This window comes from Zonotrichia albicollis, chromosome 11 (assembly GCF_047830755.1).
Source record: "Zonotrichia albicollis isolate bZonAlb1 chromosome 11, bZonAlb1.hap1, whole genome shotgun sequence".
NCBI lineage: Eukaryota > Metazoa > Chordata > Aves > Passeriformes > Passerellidae > Zonotrichia > Zonotrichia albicollis.
In genome coordinates, this window is record NC_133829.1 from 6,915,508 (window position 1) to 6,930,207 (window position 14,700).

General features: G+C 38.7%; 1 protein-coding gene across 5 annotated transcripts in view; it reads left to right on the forward strand.

Moving 5' to 3' along the window:
- Nucleotides 1-14,700, forward strand: part of AGBL1 (AGBL carboxypeptidase 1) — a 273,234-nt gene that overhangs the window by 146,857 nt on the left and 111,677 nt on the right. The gene's annotated exons all lie outside the window — the stretch shown is intronic.

Consider the following 14,700-nt stretch of genomic DNA (forward strand, 5'->3'; position numbering starts at 1 on the left):
TCTATTCCTTCATCAGACTCTACATTTAAAAATCTTTCTGCCAAGCATCCATATCTGTGAGACTTTCTTGTCAAACTTTCATCCTTTCCAACATGCCACCCTCCTAATGCACATCTCATGAGCTTGGATGGAGGAGATGGCCATTGCTGAGCTCTCTCCAGACCCATGTAGCCAGAATTTCTTTTCTGGGGAATCTTATTATTTTTTCCTTCATTCTTTCACCTTCTGTGCCAAGAAAATAGAGGTTTGAATGAAAGCTCTCTGAGGTTTCATTCAGCAGGGAAATAAAAGGAAACTCCAGTCTGCAGCCAAAAGCACTGAGCTGGAGAAAGGAGTGTTGTGGGGATGATACAGGGACTTCTCCTTACAAGAGCTTTCACAGTCTTGTAATAAAAGTTCTGGCACATCATATGGACATTTTTGAGCCTAATTCTAAGGTAATTAACTGGAACACTTGTTGGTAGAGGCTCACTGCCTGAGCATTCTCCTAAATGGCTAAATTTAAGAGCCTCCATGAAAACCCTACCTGTTCCTGGCAGGCAGAGGTAGCCAGTCTAAGGCTACTTTTGACAGCAGTCAATGAATTCAAGCTATGCCTGAGCCTGTGATCTAGACAGACCAGAATTCCACATCAAGTGAGGTTGGTAGGAAGGGCTGTACTTGTACCAAATGCATCAGGCATCAGTCTGGGAGATCTCCTGGCAGTTTTTAAGCATTACCGATAAAGTCAGGTAATTGTATTTGAGTGATCATAATTCTCCATTCCTTCAAATGATTATTTTTGTTTGCTTTTTCTTATTCCAAACCTGTTGCTTTCATTTGAAAGGCTTCTACATTTCACCTCATTTCTTCCACTAGGGAGCAATCCTTATCTGTACAACATTAATAAGCAGTTAAGGATCCTGAAAGACCCTTAAGGAAAGAGCCATTATTACAAATAACAATTAATTAATAAGACATTCAAATTATTATCTTTGTAAGCTCTATACTAATCCTTTTACCTCTCTGTAGAATGTAGCAGCAAGTATTCAGCTGCTGTTTTAACTATGCTCTACTATACACACATCAATTCCAGGAGAGGAAATGCAGAATTAAAAAATGGCAGACAGTTAAAATCAAGAGAGTGCAATGCCCAGGGCAATTATATCTAACACTCCCTACTCCTGAGAAGTGCTAATGGCTTTTTAATAGGCACCACAGGTCAAGAGAGTGGGTTTGACTCTTTTTAGACAGTGGGGAAATCTACTATGACTGAAATCAATGACAAAGCTCCAAATGATCTCTGTAGAGGAGGATTTCACTGATTTCTTAGATAACCACAGTAAGATCTAAAACCAGTGACACGTCAGATTTTATCAATATCTAGTGACTTGTTCTCTATCAGCATCTGTGAGGCCTTTGACCAAACTTATTTCATGTGTGTCATTAGATGCTTAAAATAATAAGAAGAGAAATCTCCTAAAATGTATGAAATTATTTTTTATGTTCCTTCTTGTCCTCTTTGTTGACACTGATCAGGGCCACAACCAACCACTGAGGACAAGAGCAAGTTCACATATGAGGTTTGTGACTGGTGAGAGAATCCAATGTTCCCATGGCTCTCAAGGAATTCTGAAAGCTGTAAAGCAGTTCTGAAATTTCCATTATGAATGCCTTGAAAAGCTGAATCCTAATTGAATCACTGGGTTGTGCTTATGAGGTCACATATTCGTTTCTGATTTATAGAGTTGGTGGGGGTTTTTTTGTTTGGTTTTTGTTTGTTTGTTTAGGGTTGTGATTTATCTCAAAGATGGAGGATACATCAATATTTCCATTATGAATAATTCCTTCACCATTTCCCTATTATAAGGAAAATACAAACACTTATTGCAGCCTCTGTGATTCAGGCAGATTTCCACGATTTTTTCCTAATGCATTAAGTAGCCAACTTGTTAGTATCAAAATAGAATATAATTTCTTATGTTGATTATGCTGGAGCTGCATATAAATACATACAGTATTTCTTCCAGAAAGTGGATACTTATAAGCTATTTCCTCTTCTTTTTAGTGGTCTTTAGAGTTGGTCCTATTTACTTGCTGTTACAAGTGGATTAGTAAGAGTGTGGAATTGACAGACTGAACTGAAGATTTTGTTGCATAAATACCATTTAATCCTCAGCTTCCATCTGTCAAGCCAAAGCTACTTCATCAGTGTCTTGGAGCCCTAAAATCATTCTTGTAAACTGGAAATTAATTACATAAGAGGTCATGCTTTTCTAGTGGCTAGAGCACACGTTTCTCACTGTTGGACCATGAAGTTGGATGCGTGTCCGAGCAATAGAATGACACTAATTCTCAGGCAGAAGATGTCAACATCCTATACTTAAGGCCTTCTGACATTTGGTTTGGAAGATTTGTTTAACTGTGGATCATTGAGTCAGTTTTCCAATTGCATATGACTGATCTCCCTGTAGGGATATATCCAGAATTTCCCCTGGACAAGCACACCCTTATGTTTTGTTACTTTTACACCTCGAAGTACAAACAGCAGCTAGGACTTAAAACATCTTGTTAAATGCAGCAGAGGCTTCCAGGTCCAGCATCATTCAATGAATCAGTGGTCAGACTCCTGTTAGAGAGCACCAGACCTGGTCTTCATTTTTTTCCAACTTTCAAGCTCTTTTTCTCTTTTCAATTCAAGAAATGAATTCATTGAAGCAGCTGCTTTGCTGGCTGTGAGCACAGGTTCAGCACTTGGAGCTGTACAGACATCTGATCGGGATGGCCCAAAGGATTTAGGAAGAGCAAGAAAGCTGTAGAGAGGCTTCAAGAGGTTAAAATATTAATTACACAAGGGTGGTGAGTGTACCTCACTCATCTCAGGTCAAGGAAGGGCTGAGGTAAACCAGAACTTAGTTTTCCTGATAAAAAAGCTGTAAGAGCTTTTCCCCTGCAATGTGTGTCCCCTCTCTTGGACTGAACTTTTAAAATACTTCAGTGACAGAAAGGCAGGAATTGGGTACTATTGATATGTAAATGAGAAACAATAGTGACCCCAGCTTTCTTTAAAAGTCATTTGATTTCAAATGGAGAGGAGGATGGAAATGAAAGGAGAAAAGAGATGGTTTGTCTGACGAATCTCCCTGTCTGTGTGATCAATGGAAATGCAATAAGCCAACTACCCTTAAGGAACCGAAACATAAAACTAAAGAAACTATTGATCTTATCTAAGGTTTTGTTCAACCTAAGAACAAGAAAAGAAGGTGGTAAAATACCCAAACTCTTTTTCATCTTGTCTGGATTGCCCAAATCAATCTTCAAGGAGCCCTATCTCCATTTGAAAGTTGCTAAAAACAAAGTAACGAAGTTTCACAGGGAATTTTTCCTCCTTTTTCTGCAAACCAGAAAATATTAATAATAGAATGATAAACCCCTTATAATTTCTTTGCTCATGTGATGACTGTCTGCACAGGTCCCTCGTTGGAGGTTTTACCCCTCCGGCTTCACTTGATTTCAATTTCTGCCTCCATTTTATGGAATACAGAGCCCCCTTCTCATCTTTGGTTCTGAAAAGTCTGAATGCAAGGCTTTGAGGAGCTCTGAGTGCAGGTACAGCCATGACCCAGGAAGATTTACTGTTCTGTCATGTCACACTCCTTCACCATTCTTCCTGATTCCTAGTTACCTCACCTGCTAATTAGGGCCCTTCCATAGCATATTCCACTGTGCTGTTCCATTCATTATTGCATCCATCATCCTCCAAGTTAATGCCTTTAGTGCCAGGGTGTACAGCTGAGTTCCAAACCATATGTCTTGGTCATAGAGCTAATCTAAAAAATCGAGTTTCATGCTCTTTGTGTACATGTTATGTTGGAAAAGTGGTTTCCTTGGCATGGTGTGCCTGATGGAGGAGTTGGGGAACTAATGGAAATAGATTTTAGCTTTTTGCTTCAAATGGATTATAAACAACAAGGAGTAACAAATTAGTTTTAAAATTATTGCAGGTATCTTGACAGCATCCTGTGAAGGAGATTTTACTGTTGGTATGGAGCTCTCTTTGAACAAAGCTTTTGGGAGAGCTGAGAAATAAGACCTTTTTTGTTTTTTCCTGTCCATTTTAATTCTTCTGAGAGGAATTGAATAAACCCAAATTTTCTCATAGGACTTGATTAGAGGAAGAAGCCATCCCTTTGGATGGAACTGGAGATTCAGCACTGAGCAGTGTGGTCATAAGTTCATAAGACATACTTGATATTAATTCAAAAAATCTTTGCTGGACAGAAGTGGTGAGAGTTAAGTTTAATTAGAAGATCTAATATTATCCATCCCCTTTAGCCTGACCAGCATGGGCTGACATATTTAAGTGAGTGATGAAGTATTTGCCATGGAAGATTGGCTGAACTAAAGGAATATACCAAGATGAAAGCCTCCCCTCTTTCTCATCCTTCAGAAGAGGCCTGCTCTGGTTTGATCTCTTTCTGCCCAGATGAGCCAAATTGTTACCCATGTATTATTGACCACTGAATTGCAGCTCTATTTTTTCATAATTATCAGTACACAATTAAATATTTTCTTTATCTCCCTTTACTTTTGAAGATTACTTACCAAATTTATGTGAGGAATTTTTACCTATATTTTATTCATAAGCACTTTATTACAGTTAATAGTCAGAAATTGAGTTGTTTTGATGGAATTTGCAGGTCACATGGTGCTGCTTCTGTTCTCCAACAAGATGTATATTGTTGTTGTAATTGGAAGTCTGGTGCAGAAACTTGCAAATAATTTTAATTTGGCCTGTTGCCAGTATTCAGCCGCAAACAAAAATGATTTCAGCAATATTCTTGCCATAAATCGTGTTTGATAAGTAGCTGTAGACAGAAAAAATAAAGAAATGGGATGGATATATTCTATGCTTTCTGGTGTACATTTCTGGAAAATTATTACATCATCTTTGCAAGTCTTACAGACTCTTTGCCATTTCTGATTTCTTTTGTGCCCCAGAGCTTATACTTTTCCTGAGTATGAGTAAGTCTCAAAAGCATTCAAAAGCTTCTTTTATAAAAAAAATCATCTCTAAAACGTGTGTTTTTTAGCTGACCCTCAGTGCTCTAGAGATCTCATTCTAAAGCAGATGCTGAGAAAAAGAAAGAATAATTTTTCTTTCTGATAAGTCTGCTTCCAGTTCTGGTCCAAACTGGCTCAAATTGGGAGCAGCTGTAACAGCAAGAAAAGTATAGAAAAAAATAGTTATCTAATACTAATCTAAGGACTGATGTTTCAAATTAAGGGTGTTGTTTTTTCCATTTTCTTAAGTTGTTACCCGAGGCAAAAGTTTGCATCCTATTTGCTTTATTTTCCTGCCTCTGTTATTTCCGCCCACCCCTTGCACTAATTGATTGCTGATTCATTTTGTGAGATATTCTAATTGTACCTTTTAGGCTCGTGGGCCTCACTTCATGGAGCTTTGTAGGGACTAATGGTATTTAGGAAGTGGGGGAAGAAGAGAGAAGGGGGTTCTGAGCAAACAAATCAGGGGATGGTGGGTGTTTGTCCTTCCTGTAGACACTTTAATCTACAAAGTTCTTATATGAAATGCTTACATGAACTGCAGGAGTATTTCCCTTTGTTAAGTGCTTTTTATTGGTTTGTTTGTTTTGTTATTTGACAGGATGCTAGCTAAGAAATCACATCTTAACTGCGCTCAGACGTGTTTGAAGGTGTGTTGATTTTAGCTCCCTGATTGTTTGGAAAAATAAATTACAGAACATTGTCAGGATTCTTTGGGCCTTATATCTACATGAAAACCTGAGTTTGTCTCTAGGACCGACCACCCCAGCAGATCTCATCTTTCTTGATGGGGAATAAGACAATTGTATTAAGGCAGGTGTGACCAATACTACATGAGGTGTAAATACCATTTTTGTTTCCAAAAGTCATGGATGTTTTTACCATCTGCTAATTTTTATTGAGGGTGCTCAATGTTGGCATATGGGAGGGCTATTTATATGCATTTAAGTTAGTCTGTAAAGTTTGCAAGAAGGTAATGCTGGTCTCCATACTCTGTTTTCACATTTCCTTATCCATCTCAGAGTCAGTTTAACCTGACTGTTTTGGAAAAGATCAGTTATTGAGTAGGGTAATTTTTCTTATCATTACATCTGAAGAAGGTTTATTTCTGTTTGTTTGTTTTTTGGGTTTGTTTGTTTGTGGTGAGGGCTTTTGTTTGTTTTGTTTTGGTTTGTTTTTGGGTTTCTTTTCTGACAGGAGAATAGTTTTGGGGATTTCCAGCACTATACAGGGTTAAAACTAATTTTCTGGCATTAGTATAACTGCATTAAAGTTTTTGCTGGGAACACTCAGCCCTTCTTTCCACATTTGCCAAATGTTGGTGCTTTGTGAATGATTCTGGAAAAGCCGTGGGCCCTCAGTCCAGCAGCAGGCAGAGTTTGCTGCTGTACAAACAAACAAATGTTTTCCTTCCACGACTGAACGATTCGTTAACTCTTTCAAGGAGTCACTACAGGGGTGGCTGCCTGCTCTGGCCCATCTGCTGAGGTGTCCCATGGATGCTGCATTGAAAGACATTTTGGAAAAAGTCCTTCCCAGCACCTGCTGCAGTGGGTTTCAGCTGCTGCTCAGGCCATCTGCTTTGCTGCTGCTGGGCTGCAAGATCTGAGTGTTGGGAGATGGAGGAATGTTCCATTGTGCCTGAACTCACACTGCTACTTGAAACAGGGGAGAAAGACTCTGGAGAAGAACAACACAGGATTTTCTTTAGCCTCCCTGTCCCCAAAGCATCCAGAAAGCACTAAAGCCCAATGCAAGAATTATCAGGAGAACTGGGAAATAGTATTTTATTCCTTCTCAGTATTGCTGAGCACCCAAGGAAGGATATATTGGAATTAATTTATTTTTGTATGTATGACACATGATGGTCACTAGTGATAACTGGATCATTAACGGATTAACGGAGATACTCAATTAATGTTTCACATCTTATTTTGATAATTGTTTCTCCTGAGATGTTGAGCCAGCTGCATTCCTAATTTGCTATGACCTTGAGAAGACGTCCCATGCCATATGGTTAAATTACAGCACAATAAAATATGACAACAGAGGTGAGATCATAATAGATTTGACTCTGCAAAGCTGGGAGGTATCCAGCCCTCTTGAGATTCAGTGGACATGGCTGGCATGTAGAATAGAAAAGCAGAGCTCTCATGCACCTCTTTTTTGGCCCACCCTTTTCCACTGTCATGCACTTGTATTAGCTCTGCTGTTTACCCCTTCAGCTTGTGACTCATCCTTGGAGAGCTTATTCCAACAAATCCTGGAAATCTCCTGCATTCCTTTCACTTCCTTATGATGTTTGCAATGTTACTGGTGTGTCCTACCTGGTAGTTGGCTTTTTGTTAAACCTAGGGACAGACGTAGGGGTTGGGAAGTGAAAAACTGGCATCATCTTGAATAATGCTTGTCTTGAATGTTGATCTTTAGATTTCTTTTTTTTTTCCCAAGTGTGTTGTAAACAACTGATGTTTTTGGGGTTTTTATAGGATTTTCCCCCCTCAGCTGCTTTTGCACTTCCCCAGATATTTATTGCAAGCCAGTCTTCCCAGATTCCAAAGCTGTGCTCCAGAAAGGAGTTGATAGGTACTGACAGGGGCTATCAAACTGTTTCTTTATAAAGTGGATGAGCAACAAGACTGCACAGAATCAGAAGTGCAAGTGTCCTGTCATATCCATCTTCCAGAATTTGAGAGAACAGGACTTGATGGAAGAATCCCAGGTTTTGACATTACCAATCTGGGCAGCCCAGGCACTTGAAGCAAAAAAAAAAAAAAGCTATTTGCTATTGCACTTGGGGTTGCATGGAGGAAAAATTGCATTTTTTGAGGGAACAGGACATGAATCAATGGCTCACCTCCATATTTTCACCCTGCTGACAAGTGACTGCTACTGTGTCCCCATTTGAAAATGAGCAAAACCAGTGTACTCATGCGGAGACATAAAAACAACAAATGCTGTCACCTTGTGATTGAGGGAGTAGGTCTGGCCATGTGCTGCAAGGAGGAACAAGCTCTCCTAGTATTAAAATCAGTGCTGTCATGCTCAGAAGTCAAACAGTCTTTTGTGGTGCCAGAAGGCTGAAAAATGTCTAGCAATTTATGGTCAGGCTAATCTCTGAATTGTGTTTATTCAGTTTATAGGCATAGCTGAGGACCTGGTTTGACTTCGGATGTTAGAGACTTAACTACATTCACAGTAAAAATTATTACAGAAAGCACAAAAAGTATAAAAGTAAAGAAACTCAATGTTTAAAGATTATTTTTCATTTTCTATTTAAAATATTATTCTGACAAATCAGACAACTGCAGTCCCACACACACATGTGATTTTTCAGGATGAAATGTTACTGTCTTATTTGAAGTCCACTAAGAAATCAGGAGTGGCATGGCCTTGAATGTCCATGGGATCTCACTCTTCTAAAGACAAACCTCTTGGGAAGGATAAGGAATAGAAAAGCAACATTCCTAATGAAAACTAACTGCAGCATGTCAATGGTGCCCCTTTAAAAGCCCAAATATCATTGCACATCATCCTTTCAAGTTTTCTGGGGAATTACAGCAGCTAGCTTTTTGATTTCTGATGTCTCTGTTGCTTGTTAATCTGGCCCCGTGTGGATTTATTGTACAAATCTATTTGGCAGCTGAAAATTGCCCTTTGATGAAGCTCCTAGTCTAATCATGAACTCCTCAGGCATGGAAAATAAGAATGGGTGGTTGGAAAAGCACAGGCTAAAAGAGCCATGTATGCCTTTGACTATGCATGGAATTTTAGAAGCATCTAAAGTTCAAAGTTTTTGATTACAGGATTTTCTGTAAAGATGAATTTCTTTCCTCTTAGGATCATAACATTTGCCATGCTGGATCAGATCACTGGTCCACATAATCAGGTATCCTGTCTTATGCAGACACTGTTTCCTCATGGCTCTGAAGAAAACAAAACCTGCCTGTAAGGCAACTGATTCAATTGCACTAAGACACAGAAAGGAAATAATCCTGCCAGCCTGACCTGCCTCTCCTCTGCTTCACACACTACAACATGAGCCCTGATTATCATTTTCAAAACTTGGAATAATGAGCTGCAGTCTCTGTGAATAATTATGTGACTTTTTCATTCTCTTAGGTAATCTTTTATCAGACAGGGCTTCCTGCAGCAGTGCATTCTACCAGTTGATGCCCATAATGTGGACATGCCATCTGTAGTTAAGCATAAACTATATTTTGAAATCCAGTCTTCCTTTTGCTGGGTCCTGTATCCTCATAAAATGTACTTCCCACAGCTGCAGGAGTTCCCAGTTTGCTTGGCTGTCAGCTCTGTATCCACACTCATTGCCATCCTCGTGCCTCTGTTATCTTCTGTGTTATCCAGGTCCCCTGCTCTGGTCTCCCCTAAAATCACACTGGTTGGTCTGTTCATTCTCTTCACTCTCCAAATCTGCTGATACAGCCTGGTTCCATCCAGCTCTTGTCTGTTTGGTTCATTTCCTTGTTTTGTTTCCAATTCAGATTTATTTATTTTTCAGGTGTGCTGAACTCTTTAACTAATTATTACCTTTTCTCTATTTTTCTTCTGCCACAAAAATGGTTTCCAGTTTCCCAGTACAGCAGATCTGATTATTATTTATCTGCATTGACAGTACTAAATTCCTTCCTTACTGACCAAGTGCTGATATATTTTTTTGTTTAAATTAGAGCATGTACCACGCCTGGTACTTTAAACATCATAAGTAATCCCTGTGTGTCTGCAAACTGTGCTGGGTGTTGGGCTTGTCCTTGAGTAAGAGTCAGCTCTGCCAGCTAGAAAAGGTGGGAATTGCAGGAGTCCACATCAGGAAATTCTGCTCCTACTGCAGCTCCTGGGGTATGATAACAGTGTTCTGTGCAGCACAGCTCCACAGCCTCTCTGCTTTTTTGTAATTCTGTCACAAAGTTGGACTGAAGACTTAAAAAATATTCCAGTCATAGCCAGAGCAAAGGGAGCTCTGTGCTCCTGCCCTCCTCTGCCATGTCCAGGTGCAGCCTGTCCTGTAGCAGGCTGCTGGGAAGGGTATTAAGCATTGAAAACAGAATTTTAATAACAAATTCATGAAGCTTTGATGCTTAGATGAGACTGTTAGTTCTTCTGGTTTGACCTCTTGTATATGATCAGCCTTTGGGCTTCACCCAGGCGGCTTTGTACAAAGCCTGTTAACTTGTGTTTGTGTAAACAGAAAAATATCCAGGCTGGATTTGAGAATATCACAGGATTGGAAATCTATCTGGTCCCTTGGCACTTTCTAGGTGTCAGTAACTGTTAAATATGATTGCCTTATTCTCATTTGAATTCATCTGCCTGATGTTTTAGCTGCATTTGTGCTGTTTTTCTTTGCTAGTTTAGAGAGACCTTTAGTAACTTAGAGTCTGTTCTCTTGAAGGTGTTTACACAATGCAACCTAAGCGACCTTTCAGTCTTTTGTGATAATTAATTAAACATGCTTAATTCTTTAATAGTTTGTCTATATCAGAGCATGCAGGAAAGTGCCTCTGAATTAGCTAAAGGTGCAAGTGGAAATTCTTGTGCTAAACCACATTAAGCTCCATGTCAACACTCTGAAGCAGAATTAAGGTGGCCTTAATTAAATTTGGCTTAACTCATTTCTAAAGTAAATTAAGCCAAACTAAATTGTAAACACTTTAGTTTTGAATACCAGAGTAGAAATGTGTTCTTCTGTGTGTGATAAACTTGTAAAGTGGGGGTATGCTTATGCCAGATGAACTCTGAGACAGAAATTGATAAGCCTAGCAGGAGAGTTTGGGATGGAATTTGAAGTTTTATGGCTTATCTTTAGGTAAGACCCTGCATTGCATACTGCATATGCATGATGAAATAAAACCCCAAAAACCTGCTGTGATCTGCCTTGGATGTGTTATATTCTAATTTTCGTCTGAGGAGTACATGTGCTGCCAGATGGTGGGAGGTCTACAAGTGAAGATATGTGGTCTAGAAAGAGACATTTTGGCACAGCATGCAACGTGCAGAGATGCAGATATTGGGGACAATTCAGAAATCATTTGCATACTTGTCATAAGCAGGGAAGGCTCAGACAAGGCTGAAGATAGTAGAAATAATAATAATAATATGAAAAGTTGGTTACTGGGAGCCAAGAGAAGAAAGAGAATTTGGAGACATTCAATGCTGATGTTGTGTGATACTCTTCTCTATAGAGATTAGAAAGATATCTCTGAATGTCTTTTGCTGCAAAACAAACAATCACTGGGATATTTTCAACCAAGTAGTTGTCATAAATGAGCCTCACTTAGCAAGAATGGACAGAGGAATAAACACAGGCACAATGTGACACTACATTGTCTGTCTAGACCAGATGTGTGAGATGCAAAGGAATGCTTGGATGATGCATTTTGGGAGCAGGTGGCAGAGAAATAGGTGGAATTCTATATGATAGGATTCTTCAGGGCTTTTGGTGAAAAGGAAAGACAAAAATCTTGCTGATTTTACCAAAGAGCTTTTAAGAGTTTTTTTTAATCAAGGGAGGAATGAAAGATGATTATTGGTTGCATAAACTGATCTGAAGCAGAACACCTTTTTGGAGAGGTGAGCCATGTTCCAGTGCTCAAGGAGATCATTTGGATGAGGGTCCTTGCACTCTGGAGGAAGGGAAGTAACCTTTCATGAAGTGGTGGGGGGGGCAAGCCCTATGAAAACAAATGCAGTTCAAACTCTTTGTCGTAAGTAAAATGAACCAGTGCAGGAAAAACTGCAGATGCGATAATTGTTTAAATGTCTCCACACTATGCTAAAGAATAATGAGCAAGACTAATGGAAATATCATCTCTGTTGATAAGCTGTAATTTAACTGACTGCTCTGGAACCTGCTAGGAAAATTTTGGAAATTCTTCAATTGAAACACCTCAAGTTTCTGGTGTGTTCCTTGCTTGGGGATGACAGAAGAGGCAGCAGCATATCTGGCTGGGATGAAGGGAGCGGCATCTTCATTTACTGATAATTCCGGTCTACAAACTGCAGGTAGGATGGCAAAGGCTAGGAAATGACCCTCTTTGGAACACTGAAGTAAACCAGAAAATGGGATAAGCTACCTCAGAAGCACCTGTATTCCATGCAGGAAAAGTGAATATGTAGCCATGGGTTTCAGTTTGGGTGAGATCTACTTGAGATTTCTTGTGACAGCAGTAAATACTATTAAAGATTCCAAACATTACAGATGACTAATTTGTACCACAAAAGATGTAGTATCTACTGCTGTTCTATTTTGGACTACTTTGTAACAGGAAATGATGAATTAATCTTTGTTGTGGGAGTTTGTGGTTACCTAGACAGCAGTGATCATGACCCAATTACATTTAGTGTGGGCAGGGGACAGTGTTCCTATTAACACCTTTTCTTGTATATTTTTTTTCTTAATAAGGGTGATTTTTCAGAGCTGAAGATATATTAGAGTTAAAGCAGACCACAAGAGGAAAAAAAAATTGAAGTATTATGAATAGAAATGTAGTCCTTTTCTAAAAAAGCATTTTGTTGCATATTCAAAAAGCCACAGTTCTCTATATAGAGAATTAAGTATATATTTGGTTAAAAATGACAGTGGTTGAGTAGCAAAAAGAAAGTAATAATTAGTGTAGAGGACAGTGACTCATAATACTGGTGCAAAATCTACATGATTGATTGTAGTGAGGCACATTTCTGCTATTTCAGTCTCAGTTTCTTGTTTGTTAGCACTAATTTACTAGTATTTCTGAATGTAATGAGTAAACAAGAGTAGAGGTCATATCCCTAAATGTGGCTCATGAAAATAGTCTTGTGAAAACAGATAGCATAGATTTATTGTCCCTGAACAAAGAGAATAGGGAAAATAGACACAAGTCATTGTAATGTTGGAAATGGATATAAGAAGATAAAGAACAAAAATTCATGACAGTCCTTAGAACAATATTTGAGACCATCACCAGAAAATAAGTTCTGAAACATTACCATAGAAACTATTGCATGGATAAGATTTTTTAAACAGATGCCTTTATTAAAGAAGTGCCTATCATTTGTAAGAGGCATTTCTTTTTCCACCCATTACTATGTTAATGTTTTCAAAGATTATGGTTCTTGTCTGGTTGTTTTCAATAATGATGATGCTAAATGCTGATTATCTTTGTCCTTATAATTTCTTCCTCTGGGATTTATTACGTCACTGGACTGAGAGCAAAGGGAACAAACTGTTTCTTTTCACAACCTTTTCTATCTTCCATGGATTGGCATTTATAAGACAGTTATTCAGTTTGTTATTTCTGACCCAGAAATAGGAAATTTTCTACTCTGTTAGGTGTATACTTAGTCCTAGTAAGACATTTTTGTTTTAGGTATTGGATTTAAAGAAACCAAATTCTTACTAGGCTGGTGCTAGGACTTACACCTCTGAAGATGCTTTGCCTTATTTTCCATTGTCGTCATCATCGCCACAGTCAACACTTTCTCAGCACCTTTTGCCACAGAAGATAAAAATATTGATATGTACTTGGGGAAAGCAGGTGTTGTCTTTGAAATCTTCTGATATTTCAAGCCAGTGTTCCCATTTTGCACTAGGGTGAAAACACAGCCTTTTAAAATAACTTGCAAAAATTGAAAACAGCTGATCACACAGCAGGTCACTACCCTCTTTTGGCTGGAGAAAACTCAGATTCCAGTCTGCCTGCTTCAAAGCAAGGATTTAGATTGCTAGAAGGTCTTTTGTTGAACTTGTCCCTGCTCCTCATGTAAGAGTTGTAATATTTTGTGTAAATAATGAGATGTTCCTTGAGCCAGAAAGACTTAATTGCACAACCCAGGAGCAATGGTACTTACCTAAAATAGAACAGCCTCCATCCTTCGTAGGGAAGAAGTGAGCTCAGCTTGCAAGGATATTTTTCTTGTGGGGTCTGATCAAAAACATCCCCCTAGAGCTGAGCAGCCCTTCCTGAGAAAGGTCACCTGTATCCTGTCATACTCTCATGAAGAAGTTTTGTCTTAGACAAAGCATCTTTCTCAAAACATTTCTCAACAAATCTCTTTCTGTTTCCCACCTCCTCTTAGCTGTATGAATAAAGCAGAAAGTTTCCTTTTGGGGGTGCTGGAAGTAATGATTGAATTCCACAATGAAATTGAATCAGAGATTCATAAAAAGCAACAATGAAAAAGATGTTTTATAATGAGTTTGAGGAAGATATTGTAAATGATTTTGGGAGAGAAATACAGCTGTGTACTACTGGGACTAAAAAAGGCCTAGAAATTTTGTCCAGGTTACAGTAGCTTAGTCCTGCTGGAGATCCCTTATTTGATAAAATACAATTTAGAACAGATGTATAGATTTTCTTTTGCCACAGGATCCATGAGGCACTTTGCATTTGCTCATAGGATTTTTTTTTTTAACTAGTCATTTGTTTAAAAGATACTGCTCAGCAGATTGTGCAGAGACTTGTTCTGGTTTGGAGGGGAAGCTGCTAGTTGATAGAATGATTTTATCTTGCAAGATAATTGAAAGTCAAGTGAGATTATTTGGTTTGAATTGCTATCTCTACATGAAAACAATGGAGTATGAATCTAGCATTTCTGATGGTGTTTACTTTAGCCCTCTCTTTTTTTCACATTACATTATAGTCCCAGTTCTATTTT